Source organism: Stegostoma tigrinum, chromosome 1 (assembly GCF_030684315.1).
Source record: "Stegostoma tigrinum isolate sSteTig4 chromosome 1, sSteTig4.hap1, whole genome shotgun sequence".
NCBI lineage: Eukaryota > Metazoa > Chordata > Chondrichthyes > Orectolobiformes > Stegostomatidae > Stegostoma > Stegostoma tigrinum.
Genome location: NC_081354.1, coordinates 9,711,013 through 9,723,093, shown reverse-complemented (window position 1 = coordinate 9,723,093; position 12,081 = coordinate 9,711,013). Strand labels below are relative to the sequence as shown.

General features: G+C 42.7%; 1 protein-coding gene across 2 annotated transcripts in view; it reads left to right on the top strand.

The window, feature by feature from the left end:
• Nucleotides 1-953: 953 nt before the first annotated feature.
• The window catches only part of ccser1 (coiled-coil serine-rich protein 1), a 1,213,403-nt gene continuing 1,202,275 nt past the window's right edge, over nucleotides 954-12,081 (top strand). For both annotated transcript variants that reach the window (XM_048537406.2, XM_059650255.1), the window contains exon 1: nucleotides 954-1,127. The gene's annotated coding sequence lies outside the window, so the exon portion shown is untranslated. The remainder of the gene's footprint in view (nucleotides 1,128-12,081) is intronic.

Below are 12,081 nucleotides of genomic sequence, written 5' to 3'. Positions count from 1 at the left end.
ATGAGGTCTACCTGGCTGATCTTGTTACAATTATTCAAGGTACCTTAAGTGCTACATATGAATTGTTTGATGAAAAATGACTAGGATCCATCTATTGCATCTTCATCCATCTAGTGCCACATGACACAATGATAATGGAGTTATTGAACAAGCATTATTTGCAGTTGATAAGATTTAACAGGCTGGATCAAACTCTGGTGAGGAATCTTTAGGACAAGTTGTATTCTATCTCCATTGTTTCCACCAATTTTCATAAGGCATTTGGCTAATATCTCAAGCAGAAACCATGAAGAAAATTGAGAGTTTGGGAAAACATGGGAATTGTCTTGTTCTCAAAAATGCAGGACATAAGGAAAGGTCCGATGCGGCACGTTAGTGCGGTCCAGCCAACTGCCTTCTGAAATGGCTTAGCTGGCAAGTCACTGTGTGAGATCGAGTTACCGATGGGCAATAAATGCTGATCTTGCCAGCGATTCCCACACCCACAAATAGATAAAGAAATACTTTGAAGCCACCACTTTCAAAATTAGAGTGAGACAGAATTGTCCACTGCCACCAATGTTTGTGATTTTTTGAAGAAGGATCACGACCCGAAAACTTCAACTTTCCTGCTCCTCTAATGCTGCCTGGCCTGCTGCGCTCCTCCAGCTCCCCACCGTGTTTCCCATCTTTGTGTGTTTGTGCGTACTTCCTTGTTTGATTTTGTTATTCTCTTTATATGGTCTGCGAGCATCTGTGTTTGTCACTGTGTGTTGGAGCGTCTGCGTATCTTTCTGACTTGTGTCCCTGCGTGTACTATTGTGTGAGCGTGCACCCACGTCTGTCTGCGTTTGTCTCCGGTAGGTGTAGATATTTATTCTGGTTCTAATTTTTCTCGATTGCTTTAGGACCCGGTGGAAGCGCTGTGCGCCAGGGCGACGCTAGGCACGTCAGTGATTGAATATACACGGAAGAGGAGGAGGCGGAGGCTGCAGCCACTCAGTGAGGTACAAAGGGCTGGGTATTCACCTTTAAATCCGTCTTTTTAAAAATACACTTCTCACTCCCGGCGCTGGTTCTAATGGATACAACCTTCTACCTGAACACAGAGGTGGACATCGGCCAGCGGGCGTAAGCTGACAAGGCAGGTAACAGGAGCAATTCTCAACATGTTTGTCTCTCTCTCTCTCTCTCCTTTCCCTGGCTTGCTGCGTACGTTTGTCCAGAAAGTGTCAGGTGGCGCAGAGGCATTGGAAATGAGTGTGTATCTGTAACACATTGACAGGCCCCATTGCTGCTACTTCCTGGGAGAAATATACCTCCCCTTTACACATACACGAAAACAGTAAGACGCAGGATCTTGCTGAGGGGCACACTTTCACGGGGCGGGTTTGTCACGGACTGTTGGCGTCAAATATTGAGAATAAAATTGTGTCACTGACTCTCTACAATAAGACATGTATCCACATTGGGTCCCGTCAAGGGCAGAGCGCAAGCGCGGGGCTCCGTGGCATGCACATTGAAGGTGGTATGAATTGTGTTGCAATTAATTGAATGTATGTAAGATCCATCTTACATCAGGACTGCTCGCCTTTTGTTACTTTGCAATCACAGGGAGGCAGATAGCGCAAGTATCACTTTATCAGGCAATATTGCACTTGCAATTCTGAAGGCAGGATTGTTTGTGGATCTTATTCAAAGGCTGTCCCACATCCAAGAACAAATCAGATCGCATTTATTTATGTTGCTGTTGTTGTCCGGATAGCTTGACACAAACTGACTGTTATAGGTGGAAGTAAAATTCTCACCACTTCCCCTTCACCCCACTGCCATGTGTTTTTTCATCTTCTATCCCGATTGGGTGAAACGTGTGTTCTGTATTCTGGCACCTGCTGGTTTCAGTGGATTTTCACAAATGTGACATTTCACCTTCAAGAAAAGCAGTTGATTTAAAGCTATTGTAACTTTTTTGTACAGCACTTTGATCAGATGTTTCCTTTCAACTGAACAGGATTTGTTATGTTTTAAGTGTAACAATGTACACTGGATGATTTCTGCTGACACAGTTTGAGGGCTCAGTGGGGCGGGCAAAGTTGCAATTTCTTTTAAGTGTGAAGAACTTAACTTCCGCGCACACAGTTTGTTCTAGGAAGTCTGAGAAATGTAATTGATTTGTATTTATTTCATTGTACAACTGTACATACCAGAGGGGGGATAAAAACAAATGTTGTATCAGTATAATAGGTTGACACATTTTGAAAACTGCACGACACAATCTCAAACAAAAGATTCCAGTCAATCCAGTAATCATATGGCTGAAATAATAAGCAAAATCAGAACGTGCTGGAGAAACTCAGTGCTGTCAGTATCTTTGGGGAGAGAAACAGACTTAACATCTCGAATGATCATATCACTGTAGAGTGTTAAGTGACAACTACATTATTGTGGGCATATAGCTTTTACTCCAACACCATGGCTCGCTCGATGGTAGCGTGACCCAACGGCCCAAGGTGTCGGATAGCGGAGAAGGAACATTGAATTCTTAACGTTAACTCGCTTTATCTCTCCAAAGATGCTGCCAGATCTGCTGAATATCTCCAGCAATGTTTGTTTCACGGTCCAAGTTTGGCTCCTTCCGCCCTTGTTTTGATCGAACCAGCATCAGACCAAATTTCAGCTGAGAAAGACCTCCTGCCGGTCACAATTCTGTGCTCCTATTTCCTCTTTACCCCCGTGGTATCTCTGCATTAGGGCCAGATAGACTAGATGCTGAACACAGCTGGAGTTACTTCCGTGTCCCTGTTTGGTATGAAGCCTTCAGTGCCCACCTGCTACATAAACATTAAACAAAGAACTGCGGATGCTGAAGACCTGAAACAGATATAGAAATTGCCGGTGAAACTCGGCAGGGCTGGCAACATCTGTGCAGAGAAAACAAAGTTACCGTTTCGAATTCTGAAGAAAAGTCACTCGAAAGACTCGAAACGTTCATTCTGTTTTCCTTCTGCAGATCCTGCCAGACCTGCTGAGCTTCTTCAGAAATTTCTCTTATCTTCTAACATATGCATCCTTGCCCACTGTTTCGGAGGTTATTCTTCGCTGCTCGGATCTGTCACTGTGACCGTCGGGGTCATTCAGTCCAGCACCGAGATTGGCTGGAAAAGCTCAGCAGGTCGGGCAGCATCTGTGAAGAAAAAAAATCAGTCAGTTCTGAGGAAGGGTCACCAGACCCGAAATGTTAACTCTTTTTTTCTTCACAAATGCTGCCAGACCTGCTGAGCTTTTCCAGCAACTTCTGTTTTTGTTCCTGATGTACAGCATCCGCAGTTCTTTCGGGATTTTACTGAGATTCGCTGCAGTTCCCGCTCGCTGCACAGCCCTAACGCCTCGTTCTGTCGCTGATGAGGTTAAGTGTCTGGAACTAATGGAATGCTGAAAGATTATTATTGCGCCCTTTGACCAGTGACATAAAACAACATGCTTCATTCATGCTGATAATATTTGTTTCCTTACATAAACGACCTAAGGTGTTGTATGTGTTCAGGGACAAAGTTCAGCCCAAGACTACACCATGACACCATTGAGGAGGGCTGTCTCCTCCCACCCCACCCCTCTCTCTCCCCGCACCGCCCCCCACTCTCTCCCTCCCCCCCCGCCCCCCGCTCTCTCTCTCTCTCTCCCCCTCTCCTCCCCCCGCCCTTTCAGAATTCAGGGTGTCGAGCCCTGTTTTCCAGGAGCTTGTTCTGAAGTTCCTGATTTTTCTTCTTACCGAAAATGTTTAGCAGGGGCTGAATAGAACAGAAGGGGAGGACCGCTTAATTGCAATTTCCTCTCAGCATTTGTAGCGAGAACAGACTTCGGTTTTAACAGAAAGATACGAACTTTTAAAAAAAATAACTCGGCTTATCTCTTTTTTTTCCAGTTTCTTTTCATTTCTGCCAGAGATTATTGTTAGGAAAGTCTGCTGGTAAAAGTTTTTTTTTGATTTTGCAGATCACACTTTAATCCTGCATATTATTCCCAACTCGCCCACTTTCAGCGAGATTAAACCTGATGGGTTGACACGGTTGTGACTAATCGTGTTGTATCCGCTAATGTGACTTGACATTAATGCGGAGATTGGAACAGAGAAGATACAGAACCAGCTCCCATGTTGTGTTGCCTTGAGTTTCGGAAGCTAAAGGATGATTTTTTTTGCTATCTGTCTTTACTTACAGAAAGGTCTTTCTCGGTGATTTTGAATAGAACAAATTAAAAAGATAAAATCAGAAAATGCTGGAAAAACTCGGCAGGTCTATGGAGAGAGAGGAATAAAGCTAACGTCTCGGATCTAGAGTGATTTATTGCTATCACTCAAAATCGTTAGCTCTGTTTCTCTCTCCACAGACGCTACCGGACCTGCTGGGTTTCCCCAGCACTTTCTATTCTTAACCTTTATTTTAAAGGAATGAAATTCCTGTCAAACAAAGGCTCACAGCTCTCGGGTGAAAAATTCTCTGTAGCCCTAAATTCCGAAGTTTCAGGTTATCAGTTTCTTTTTGGAATTCTTCACTCATTGGAGGAGACCGTTCAGCCCAACATACTTGTGCCAGCTCTTTTGAGAGGGCACTTCAATCAATTCCACACTCCAGTGCTGTTCCATCGCTGTCCACGTTTCCCTCTTCAAATATTCATTCAATTCTCTTTGGAAAGTTAACATTTGAATCTGCCATCTGTTTCCCGGCAGTACATTCCAGTAAAGGTGCTGCTTAAGACGATCCTGTTCCATTTTGGCGACATTTCCAGATTTAAAATTCAAGAATACTTGATGAAAATACTAGCTTGAAATACTAGCCGTAAGGGCTCATTCCTGGGAAGGTTGTATTTGAAGAGAGCGGATCAGCATAGGAGGGGATTTCCCGGATTTTGATCGTTCCAAGTCTAGATGGTCTGTGGTTTAGATGAGAACTTGCAGGCAGTGAAGGGAGTGAGGGTTGTACAGTTATTCAGGGCATTGGTGAGACCACATCATGAATACCATACACTTTTGGTCCCCTTAATTAAGGAAATGTGGTGCGGTTTGGCTTATGAGGAAAGGTTGGACAGACTGGGGTTGTTTCCCCTGGAATTTTGAAGAGCGAGTGTCACTTAACTTGAGTGTTTGAGATACTGAATGGTGTTGACAAGTTGGACATTGGAAAGGATCAACTTTGGGAAGCTGTTTTAAAATCGGGGATTGTTCTCTTGGGACAGATATGAGGAGAATGTTTTTCTCTCTGGGGACCGTGTGACTTTAAATTCGTGCCTCAGGAGGTAGTGAAGGCGGCTGTGGATTTCCTTATGTATGCGAATCGAAGGTCAGCAGGAATAATTGGAAACGTGGAATTGAAACAAGCAGATCAGCCATGATTTTATTGAATGGTGGAGAGGCTGAGTGGTTTAGCCCTGCTCCTTGTTAGTATGTCTGTTTGTATGAACATGTCAAGCAGACGGGCGGCTTTGTTCTGGGTGGTGTGGAGCTTCTAGAATCTTATCGGAACAGAGCTCAGCCAAGCAAGTGGAGAGCATTCAATCACCCTCCTGACGTGTATTGTAGATGCTGCTGTAGTGAGTGTCGAACTCAAAAGCAAAGTGTACAGTGGTCTGTCTTCAATGCAGTCATGGAGTATTAACAGCCCAACCAGTGAAAACACGAGGTGGCAGGGCGTATACTTCTAGGGCCAGGGCTGTGCCGTCTTTTTTTTCCAGCGGGGCATTGCAGTTTCCTGTGAGCGAGCTCGATTCCATATTTCAGCTGCTGCGATATACGTTGTTTCTGCCCTTGAATGAATGTACTTATTGGCTCTGCTTTTTTTTTATTTGGAAAACCGCCTCTTCCGCCAGCCAAAAACATGTTAGTCATAACACGGTGACTGGCTATGCAGCCTGAGATTGAAAGGGTTTCAAACGCAGTCTGCAGATATAAGGCTGCGGTGCTTTTTTTTTGTTGCAGTGATTTAAGGAAAGCTCAGCGTGATGTGGCGGTGCTCTGGAACTAAACAGAGAGCCGCCACACCCGGGTTACACGATTCCACTTGGAGCAGCAGAACGGATTATTTTTAACTTGGTTTATTTTACCTTCCTCCGCCCCCTTCCTACCGATTTTAAAATATCTTTTATTTTGCTGTTTGTCCTCTGCTCTCTGAACAGCTTTAATGCCCTTAAGGATTGAGGCTTTGGAGACATGCAGTATGGAGCCAAACACAACTCAATCCTGCAGGAGATGCCCTGTTTCACTCAGGGAATCCTGTTTCACTTTTTCTAGACTTCAGAATTATTGTTAATATTCTTAAAAATACTTGAAAAGCATTTGCCGTTGGTTTAACAGCACTCACCAGTGTCAGTACTGACTTTCCCTGGGTAATGATCAGGTGGTTTGAGGCGAATGTGCAATACATGGAGCTAGCTTTGTTTTTCAGTTACGTTCCCCATCAATTATCGGCCAGCTCCTATTATTGAAAGTAATACTGAGCAATTGTAGATGTTTCTTTGCTTATCCCCCAGCATGCGTAAACAACCAGTCTGTAAATTTATCTCTGCTTGTTAGAATCCAAATACTTGACGAATGCAAGTCTATCTACACTGCAACTAAAGTAATTAACTTTGATGTATTACAGTCTAGTTAGGATCGAGTTAAATTGCTTGATCCTCGGGTAGCTATTATGCCAACCTTAACTCTTGTCATTTTGCTTTCTGAAAATTCTTGGTACGTAGGATGTGTTGTCACCATTCATAAATGCTGGGAGTGAGCTAGCTCACTTATGCCACCACCATAGCCAGGTGAAATTACTGTCACAGATTTTTAGGAGGGAGTTTCAGGTTTTAGGCCCAGGGACAATGAAGTTTAGTGATAGCATTTTAAGTCAGGATGGTGTGTGAATTGTCGGGGAGTTTGCAGATGGTGTTGTTCCCATGTGCCCTTATTTGTGAAAATTGCTGTGAATCTCTGACATTTGCTGATGGCTTATAACATTGGGAAAATCTCTTCTAGAAAAGCCTGATCATTCCATCTGAGTCTCTCTGACCTTTCATATTCTCATTATCTGAAAACAGAATTAAGACATTTTGTTGATAGACCTTGTTTTGCCAGTATGGTTTGAGATTCAAGGGAGCATCAATTCTAATGTATCTATATAATCGACTTGTCCATGTCCGTATCTATGGATTTCTGTTTATTCTGAATTTCTATAGGTCTGTGAAAACCTCTTGATTTAATTCTAGTCATTAGCTTAGCATGCATTGTAATATTCTGTGCAGTCATTAAATATATTTTAAAATAAAACTGATTTAAACACAATTATGTTTTTGAAAAGAGCAATCATTGCAAACATATTTTTCAAGGTTAGTTGCGCCTTTCTGAATAATTGACAGCTTTTGAATTGTTTTTTCTACTGTGCTTGAAGACTGCACACTTTGTAAGTACTGTGCTGAAAAATGCATATTGCATTGTAAAATTTGTAGAAGATGCAAGGCTTGATTAGCAGAATAATAGAGACTGATTTGAATTCAAGCAGGTCAGGATCAATAAAACAGATGAGCTCAATAGTGGCTGATAGATTTATATGTGAGATACCAGGCAATAAGAAAGGGTGCGTGTGATGACGGAATAATTGTTGGTAAATGCAGACAATGATAAAGATTTAGACTTGACTTTCACCATTCATTAATTGTATCCGGTTGTTAACATCACAATGACCACCTGTTTCTGCCTTGGTACATCAGCTGCTGAATCCCCCTCATGCTTTTAAAATCTCTGGAATGACAACTGCAGCGTCCTTCTGGTCATCCATCTTTCCAGGCTTGAACTTGTCAAAACTGTGCCTGAATCACAATGCAAGTCCCATTAGCTCATTTGCCTTATGCTTCCTGATGTGCATCAATAGCTATTTGACTAAAAGTTTGCTTTTTTCTTTAATATTCTCATTCTTTGATTCAAATTCCTTCCTGGCCTTAATCCTGTGAGGGGTCTCTGCATTTTCAGCTCTTGTCTTGTGTACTTCCAACTCCTTCATTCCACCGGTGATGCCCATGCCTTAAAGAATCCGGACACTGAACTCAGGAATTTCCCCATCCCTAATTGTCTTTACCACCTTCTGAGGTGTTTCTTAAAATCTGCCGCTTTCCTTGAGTTCACGGCCACCTGTTGTTAATATCTAGTTAATCGACATGTTAAATTTGTTAGTGCCTTTTTATTTTCAATATTTTCTAATTACCTCTTCAGAGATGTCGTTGCACACTTCTAGAGTAGGTGAGACTTGAATTTGAGATAACAACGTATGAAGCTGGATGAACGCAACAGGCCAAGCAGCATCTCAGGAGCACAAAAGCTGACATTTTGGGCCTAGACCCTTCAACAGAAGAGTCTAGGCCCGAAACATCAGCTTTTGTGCTCCTGAGATGCTGCTTGGCCTGCTGTGTTCATCCAGCTCCACACTTTGTTATCTTGGATTCTCCAGCATCTGCAGTTCCCATTATCTCTGAGACTTGAATTTGATCCTCTTTGCTTAAAGGTAGGACACTACCACAGCAGCACAAGAACACTAAGTTTTTTTTTATTCATGGGAAATGGATGACGCTGGCTGGATCAGCATTTGTTGACTTTCCCTAATTGCCCTTGAGAAGGTGGTCATTAGTTGCCTTCTTGAACTACTGCTGTTCATGTGATGGGGGCAGTTGCACAATGCCCTTAGGGAGGGAATTCTCAGATTTAGATTTAGTAACACTGAAGGAATGGTGAGATCTTTCCAAGTCAGGGTGGTGAGTGGTTTGGAGAGGAACTTGGAGAAGGTTATTTTTCCATGCATCCGCTGACCCTGTATTTCTAGACGGTTGTGGTCATAGGTTTGAAAGGTACTGTCTAAGGACGTTTGGTGGATTTTAGCATCGCATGTTCTACGTTATTCACACTGCAAAGTGGATGTTTGCAGATGTGGTGCCCAAATAGCTTGCTTGATTGTCCTGGATGGTGTCAAGCTTCTTGAGTGTTGGAGCCTCACTCATCCAGGCAAGTGGGGAGTATTACAACACACCGACTTGTGCCTTCCAGATGGCAGACAGGCTTTTAAGACTCATGAGGTAAGTTACTCACCACAGTATTCCTAGTCTCTGATCTGCTCTTGTAGCCATTTTTTATATGGCAAGTCCAATTGAGTTTCTGGTCAATCGTAACCCCCAGGATCTTCATTAGTGGGGAATAGGGCCTTTATTTTAAAGTTTAAGAGAAAACATGGCCCTGGGGAGTGTTGCCTGACAAAGAAACCTAAAGGTGCTGGTGTACAGTTCCTTGAAAGTGGAGTTACAGGTAAACAGGGTGGTGAAGAAGACATTTGCCACACTTGTCTTCACTAAATATTTAAGAGTTGGGATGTTATGTTGTGACTATACAGGACATTGGTGAGGCTACTTTTAGAATACTGTGATAATAAAATGTGAGGCTGGATGAGCACAGCAGGCCAAGCAGCATCTCAGGAGCACAAAAGCTGACGTTTCGGGCCTAGACCCTTCATCAGAGAGGGGGATGGGGAGAGGGAACTGGAATAAATAGGGAGAGAGGGGGAGGTGGACCGAAGATGGAGAGTAAAGAAGATAGGTGGAGAGAGTATAGGTGGGGAGGTAGGGAGGGGATAGGTCAGTCCAGGGAAGACGGACAGGTCAAGGAGGTGGGATGAGGTTAGTAGGTAGATGGGGGTGTGGCTTGGGGTGGGAGGAAGGGATGGGTGAGAGGAAGAACCGGTTAGGGAGGCAGAGACAGGTTGGACTGGTTTTGGGATGCAGTGGGTGGGGGGGGAAGAGCTGGGTTGGTTGTGTGGTGCAGTGGGGGGAGTGGTCCTCTAATTCTGGTAGGACTTTGCCCTCCTCCGCTCAAAGACAATGACATCATTGGATTGGGTGGAGCATAATTCAACTTTAATATTAGCTCTTTCAGAATCATTACTTTTATACAACAAACACTGCCGTTGGAAATCCAGTACGAAAGTCCACAGGCTCATAAGCCAAAAAGTAATAGGATGGACTTGGGGCTTGCCAGTGTATCTCCACAGAACTTGTGTACGGTGACCACAACCTGTCTTCTGGAGCAATGGCTGAATCTTCATTTTGCAGTGAGTGAGTGGGCTGATTGGAAGGGCTTTTGAGCAAAAGTGAATGATGATTTTATAAATATTGATGACTATCTCACATTTAAAAACAAAACATTGTATTTGTTGCAGGAATAAATTTTACCTATCACCCTGCTGAGTTATTGCATGTCTGCAAAGCCACATCCTGTGTAGTACTGAGTGATGTTTTTAAAAGGTAATAATCTTCACTACTTCTCTAATTGAAATGATCAGATTGGCTGTAACGGAAGGCGGTGACAATTGTAAGTGTTATATTTAAAATAAGTTAATAGCCTGAGAAAACAAGGGCTGATAAATACCCTTTCAAATAAATTGAATAGATTTCTTTCAAGCAGCAATATATGTTTTTTTTTAGTAAACAGTGCAGCAGTTTAATGGCATTGGTGGCTCTTTTTATCTCTCTCTAGATTTATGGTTCCCCTGATATTTTTGTCAACTTTTTCCAGTATTAATTTTGAGGTTTATATTTTTAATGGTCAGTGTCAATGTAAACTCGCTACAGTCTGGCCATTCAGCTCTTGACTGAAAATTGTCCTCAATTTTGTTTCTAATGGCCAAATGAGGGACTGTGATGACAGCTTGCATTTATCCGAGAGATAGAAAGGTTGCATGCACTCTAGTGTGATGCTTTTCTCATTTTGAAAAGTTGCATTTTTAAAATAGTTATTCTTCTGAGGGATATGGAGAGATGGGAAACTGGCTGAAAGTGTTACGTTATTGCATTGTGTTCTTTAACCTAGAATTACCACTTGGGTACTGGATTAGTAAGTAACTCAGGTTCAATTTACTTGAAAATCTCAAACAGATTTACTTAGGAAGCAAATTAATAATCATAAGACAAGATATGCACACATCCTCATTCTAGCATGCTGCTGCTTGGACTGCTCGTGGCTGCTGATAATGTGGTGTCATCCCGGTCCTTGGCTCAGTGACATACTCTTCTCTTGAAGCAGTTAATACTATAGAGGGCAAAGGGAGCTGTGGCCTTTGGTTGCCTCCACTTAGGTGAAGTGCAATGATTTGGAGGGCTAAAAATTGGGACAAAGGTGAAGTCATGATAAAGGAGTCGGTGAATCAGCCAGAAGAGTTAGGGAGAGTGCAGGTAGAATAGGAAGTAGGTTGGATGGTTTGAAGGCAAGAAGATGGGGGCTTGTATGATGGAAGAGGTTTCGAGAGAAAAGGAGCTTCTGAGAGTGACATCTTTATTATAACATATTTTCATTTTAACAGCAGCATGCAGTCACTTCATACCACACCACCTCTCACATCCAAAAGGAAACAAGAATATTCAACAGCACAGCTACTTTCATTCATATTGTGTTTATTTAACATAGTAGACAACCACAAGTGAACCACAAACATGCTGACAAACAAAGTTGACATTGAACCACTGAAGGAAATACAATATTTAGCCAAATGAAGTACATCTCTAAAAGAGGAGACAGAAAGAGGGCAGCATCACACAATAGCTGAAGACATAGCAAACTATGATGGGCTGCAGGAAATCGTGGTTGCACAAATGGCCAGAAAGGGGTCATCCAATGGTTCAGAAGATGATATGACTTGCAGAGATTGGGGAACATCGGAACGTAGCAACAAGGAGCAGTTGGAGGAGCCTGCTCCTCCATTTAAGATGTTGAATACTAAGCCTCTTAAATCAATGCCATATTATTGCTTTCTCCCCATACCCCTTGGTGCCTTCAAACTGTTTAAAAACTATATACCTCTCTTACTCTGAGACATGGCTGCCGTAGCCTTCTGTGGCTGAGGCAAGGCCTTGGAGAGATTTGAACAGAAGGAGAATGGAGAGAAAAGTAAATTGAAGAGTTAATGGAAAAGATTGAGAGAAACAGCAACAGTCAGGAAAGAGAGAGAGAGACCCCATTCATCTTATTAGAGTATTGACAAACCAAAGAGAAAGTTTGTTCCACAGACACGTATTTCCTGTTGAAACTTTCAATTGCTA